The following is a 6,210-nucleotide window of genomic DNA, read 5'->3' as shown; positions in this document are numbered from 1 at the left end:
GGAAATTGGCCAATAATTTGTAAACAAACTTTTCTCTCCATTTTTATAGAGAGAGATTACCTTGGCTATCCTCATGTTGTCTGGAAATATACCTGTTGAAAATGATAAATTACATAAACGTGTAAATGGCTCAATGACATAGTCCATTATTTCCTTTACAAACATCATATCCATGTTCACCCAGTCTTTTGATTTTTTGTTTGCAAGATTTTTTTTAAAATATTCATTATTTATTTTTTTGTCATTTCCATCAAGAAAAATACTGTTGGTACAACCTATATGTATGACTCACATTATTATCTACTTTTGGTATTTTAGCTGCAAAACTTGGACCAACATCCACAAAATAATGATTATATTCATTTATAATTTCATTCAGATCATGTATTTCATTGTCTTCCTTTACAAAGTACTGTGAAATGCCTGAATTAGCTTTATGATTTTTCAGAACACTATTCAATACTTGCCATGTTGCCCTCATATCACCATTACTTTTATTTAATAAATCACTGTAATATTCCTTCTTATGCTTTCTTATAATACATACCAKCTTGTTTTAATACTTCTTATATCTCTCTTCCGATCCTTTTGTTCTTAATTTCAAAAAGCATGAATATAAGTAATTCTTTTTTACAAGCATTTTTTAAGACTTTTGTCATCCATGGTTTGTCAACAGTATTTCTCTTTGTACAATAGTTATTTTTTACACAATTCTTTTCAGAAAAATCTTCTATAATATTCATGAACACATCATATGCTTTATTCACATCATCAACAAATACGTCCTTCCAGTTTTGTTATTTTAAATTTGTCTTTTAATTTATCCAAAGCTTTTCTTGATGTGTCTATTATTTTTTTCTTGATTTTAACTACTTTTGTGCTACTTTGATTGTTTTTATAAATTGTAAAAATTGGTAAGTGATCACTTACTTACATCAGTAATCAAAATACCACCCATTATCTCTGGTTTTGTTATATTTGTAAAAATATTATCAATTACTGTAGAACTGTGGGGTTGTGATTCTTGTTGGTTTTGTTATCAAAGGACAAAGGTTCAAACTGTACATTAAGTTTATAAATAACGACTGATTTAAGTCTGTGTGGAGTTACTGCAGCAGCTGTATTTATTCCTGTGATTATCGTCAGGAGTTWGCAGCACCCTCTGGTCCAGTTTCCTCTTCGCAGGCCTCAGATCCTGCAGAAATCTGTCAGAACAGGCAGAAATTGCGAACAAACCTGACGGGCATGGGGTTAAACAGAAAGCAAAGACTTCCCACTAAATCAAAAATTCATGTTTGTTTTGTGGATAAAACTGTCATAACTTATCTGATGGTCACAGCCGACTGTAAATTACTGCAAAATGTTTCTGCTTTAAACTGAATCTCTCCTACATAAACATATGCTGTTTGGCTGTTTGACTTTGCATCTCGTTGGGGCATGTGTGTGGTGATATTTACCTGTTTGATGGGTTTGTGTGACTGCGGTCACTGATACTGAATCTTATCTGTAGACACAGCGGGAGGTGGACCAGCCCCATGTTTGCCAGCAGCATGGAAACTTGTTTGCATATTGTTCGCGGTTTTTATGCCTAAGTTCCAGCTGCTGCATGGAGCCGATCTCTGCTGCTGCTGCTGCTGCTGCTGCTGCTGGATAATCCTTAATTTTCCATTCACTCTCTGAGTGTGTTGGATGGGAGTGTGTTGGGAAAAATGTGCAAGTTGAACTGAAGTAATAATATTCATAAAAAAGTTCCATCCATCCATCCATCCATCCATCCATCCATCCATCCATCCATCCATCCATCCATCCATCCATCCATCCATCAAAAAATAAGCAGTGTTCGTTACCCTTTACCTGTTCAGATCTAATACCAGATGATAACTAGACATGGGTTTTTACGATGTAAAAATAAGTGTGCATTGCCACGTAGCATGTCATTGCAGCATGGCTTTGCCTGCAGAATGAACTTTGACCAAGTTCAAATGTGTTTTCTATACCAGCTTGTGCCTGTCACGTCAGCAGGTGTTTGTAATTAAGGTAATTGTGTGACAATATGAAGTTTGAAGAGATTTTTGTTAAAGTTGCAGTAGCTGGTTTTGAACCCTGATCTCCCACATGAAAGCCCACAGTGCTCATCATGAGACTACAGGAGATGTGGCAGAGGATAATCCCAGGGATTGGATTGTTTGTATACAGAAAAAGTTTACCTTGCCAATGCAATTATTGACACTTAAGTGCAATATATTACAGCAATAGTACAACATAAAGACAGTATTGCAGTAAAACATCAAAATACAATCATATTATTAATATTGTAATCACTGAACTACTGAGTTTAAATTTTGTGAAACTATGGTGCAGTACCATATTCTGTAGATGCAGCAGGGGGCAGTATTGGACCAATACAAGGCTCCATTGACTGCCATTATAATTTATTAAACATTAATATTTCATAAACTATAAGTTTACAGGCACCAAAAGGCATAGRCATCATTTGGCACAGGAGCTTTACAGATATAAATTACAATGGCAGCTCTAGGACAAAGTATGCAGGAGGAGAAGCATGGCAAAGTTGAGATGACTTGGATGGGAAACGAATCACAAGAGTGTGCACAATGCACACTGATAATGACATGTGGATGTTTGAATGAGCCATAAAAACCATCTGGACACAGCTGTGGACTGTCTAGCTTTTTAATGTGCCTTCAACTGGCACCAGCCAAACAGTGCCCAGAAACCCAGAAACACACACCAAGTAACAGCCTTCTTCACATCCTGACTCCACCTCATGACACATTTTAAAGGGGCAGGCTGTCTCTGCATGGAATCAGGATGTCACACATCACTCCTCACCCTAATGGTTCAACACAGTTCTTATTTATATGTTGATCTTAAGTCAGACATGCATATAACTAAAAGCCTCCTGAGTCTGTCAGACCCTGCTCAAGAGCCCCACACAACCCAGTCTGCACATAAAATCACCAACTAAAACAGAGATAACCACATTATAGAAATATATTACTGTTCACCTAATAAAAGACTATACGATGTGTAGTTTTTAAAAGTCAGTAGTAAACACCCCAATAAATTGCTTCACATCCGTCCGTCCGTCCATCCATCCATCCATCCATCCATCCATCCATCCATCCATCCATCCATCTATCATCCTCTGCTTATTCTGAGTCTCAGTGGCATCAGCTTGGTCAGAGAGGCCCAGACCTCTCATCCTCCTCTTCCAGCTCTTCTGAGAGGATTTGAAGGTCTTCCCAGGCCAGCTGACAGTCTCTTAAGTGTGTCCTGGGTCTTCTCCAGGATCTCTTCTCAGTTGTATTCATTTATTTATTTACTTATTTTATATACAGACCTTTCAGGTGGCATATTAAGGTACAGTGTAAATATGTTTTCATAGAGCCTGAGCATTACAATAAAAAATCCAAAAAATGTGAATTGTACGGTAAAATAAAGGACTTGAATATTCTCATATTTTGTGGTTAAAAAAACTGGACATAAAGAAAATTACCTCAACTTCTCTGGACTGTCTTCCACCTGCAGCATCTGTTAGCTCTGTTACRGTGCAGGTTGCAGGTCTAGATGTCTCTTATTGAAGGGTTTTCTTCATGTTCTGTCCTCTGAACAGGCTCAAAACAAGACCAGATGATAAATGGATCAGACAGTTTAAAGACTGGATGGATGGATGGACGGATGAGCAGGAAAGGTTTAGCCCTGTTCTATGATCACTTTTTTGAAATGTGAACATTTTAGTTGCAGCTGTTCAGTTGATCATTCTTTCTTCAGAGCCTCTTATCTCKTGTTGTATTCAACTGAATCCTCATGTTTTCCCTGGAGGCCGAGGCAAACACTCATCCTGAGCACAAGCACATCTTTTCAATCCTGGTCAACCACATTTTTTGTGTTCCTTGCTTCCAGGATTTGATAAAATTGATTAAAATCAACTTGTCCCTTATAATMAAATATTCTTAATACTATCAGTCCACTCAGTGACGTTGTACAGTTTAATGGAGTTCATTTACTAGATGACKTAGAACATTTTTTAGTTGTTTAATTCTTGTCCCCAATTTTATGTATTTATTTTTTTGACGATGCAGTTGTGGCTKCTCATTAGCATTTCATCATTTCTTCAAAGCTTCCAGAATCTCAAAGAATATTTCAGTTTATCTCTTTGAAAAATCTTCCAAACAGTTCTTTGGAAATGTTTGTTTTTCCTCATCTGGTATTTGAATAAATGTAATCGAGCCATGAGGTAATCTGAAACATTAAATAGGTGCCTTTATTTTTACTTGTAACAGCAGGAACAACTAAACACAAATTGTTAAAGGAAACATGTTTGACTTGACGGTGAATCGCTATAAACAGTCACATTTCTCACTAAATGCAAACAAGAGCAGAGAAACTGCAACAAACGTGGAGGAAAAAGAACAAGCGACACATCAGAGTGACACATTTCCACAAACTGAAACACTCAGAGTTAAACTGAGAACTGTAAATGTTTGACGAGAAAATGTGTGAGGATCAAAACAGTCAGGTCAAATTTTAACCTTTCTCTTGGGATTTTCTTCTTCGGGTTTCCAGTGCAGCTTAGACCAAAGTGAATTACGCAAAACTAAAGGTAGATGGCCACTGATCCTCCCCTTTGGTGGCTCCCCTGATTCAAACAGCAACATGTTCACAAGCTGAACAGTGACTCACTCCATGCACAACACAACATAATTACTGAGATGCAGAGGTAAAAAAAACTGACATTTAGTTCTGCTGTTACTACAAAAGCCAAGGCTAGGCTGGAATTTTCCATTTGGGAGCAAATTTTCAGTTGATTTTTCCAACTCAGAGGTCAAAATGTCCAAGTTAAGCAAATCGTTTTCATTAGAAACAAGAAACAGATCTTTATTTTCTTGTTCAGCTCAGTGTAGCAGGCTTTCAAGAGCTGAAGATGAAAACGGTTTCACTATGTTGTAATACAGCAACACCTTTTACATGATGCTTCTGTTAACGTCTGTTGGTGACACAGAAACAGCTTGGTTAGTTGCAGCACGCAGTTGCAAAACTTTCGAAGCTAAGAAAACATATTTCAGATAAATATAAATGTTTTGCAAAATAGAACCCATGTAAAGCTGACTGTCTTGTATTGTGATAAACATTCAAARATCTCGTGTTGTGGAASTGGTCCAGAAAGGGCTCGCATTCCTGAATAAATCACTAATTTCCAGGTTCTGACACCCACCTCTAATGTTTTTTCATAAAACAGTTCTGTGAAACGGCCARGCCGATCGGTGTGTCTTTATACTCCCTTACACCGTTCATAAATCACATTCCAGRGCAGACGTGAGTTTCCAGAAATGAAGCAGATTCCCAGAACCAAACCTTAGATGTGTTGATTTGGAGCACAGCATGACAACTTAGTTTAGTGGATATCTTTGTGTTTAACTAATTATAAAAACCAAATCCATTACTTTGTTTTAATAAACAAATAAAAYTACTGTAAATCCTAAATTGCTGTGTGTCTTCATCATCAGTTTCGTTCACATGTCAGTGATTTTGGCTCTACTTCACAGWGTGGGTTGACTTCAATCTCCTTGTTTCCTCAGACCGTTCAGTGATGTTCCATACCACCGATTTTCTGAGTGAAACTCAGGCTGGTGATAGTGTGTGCACCAATGTGGTTAGTATTTAAAATCATAGTTTCATAAATAATTTATCAGAATAATTTATTCATTCATTTTAAACGCAGAATTAGGTATAGCATCCTCATTTAACCAAGCTCACAGAACAGATGCAATAAAATATGTCAAAATTGTGTTTCAAACAATTAAAAAAGAAGTAAAACCATGAAAAAGTTATTGTTTAATTATCAAGAACTACTGCAGAAATTAAAACTTGCATCCTAATTTACGTAAAGGCCCTGTCACACTATGACGTTTTAGACAACTTAAGTCCACTTATGACATGTTTGTTTTTCCCATCAAATTTCTAATAAAAGTTATATTTGATCAATTTGTTAGCATTACAGTATGCAGAGGCATCACTAGGCCTATTTTAGGGTGACTGGAGCCCCCCTAAAATGTCTTAAAGCCCCCCTAAACTATTTTGGTGTAAATTTTTTAACAAAAATTCAATATGATGTGGTCAGAATAAAAAAAACATTTAAGATGTCATATATATATGTATATATATGTATGTGTATATATATATATA

Source organism: Austrofundulus limnaeus, unplaced genomic scaffold (genome assembly GCF_001266775.1).
Source record: "Austrofundulus limnaeus strain Quisiro unplaced genomic scaffold, Austrofundulus_limnaeus-1.0 Scaffold96, whole genome shotgun sequence".
NCBI lineage: Eukaryota > Metazoa > Chordata > Actinopteri > Cyprinodontiformes > Rivulidae > Austrofundulus > Austrofundulus limnaeus.
The sequence above is the reverse complement of the archived record's forward strand: the minus strand, read 5'-3'. Positions refer to the sequence as shown.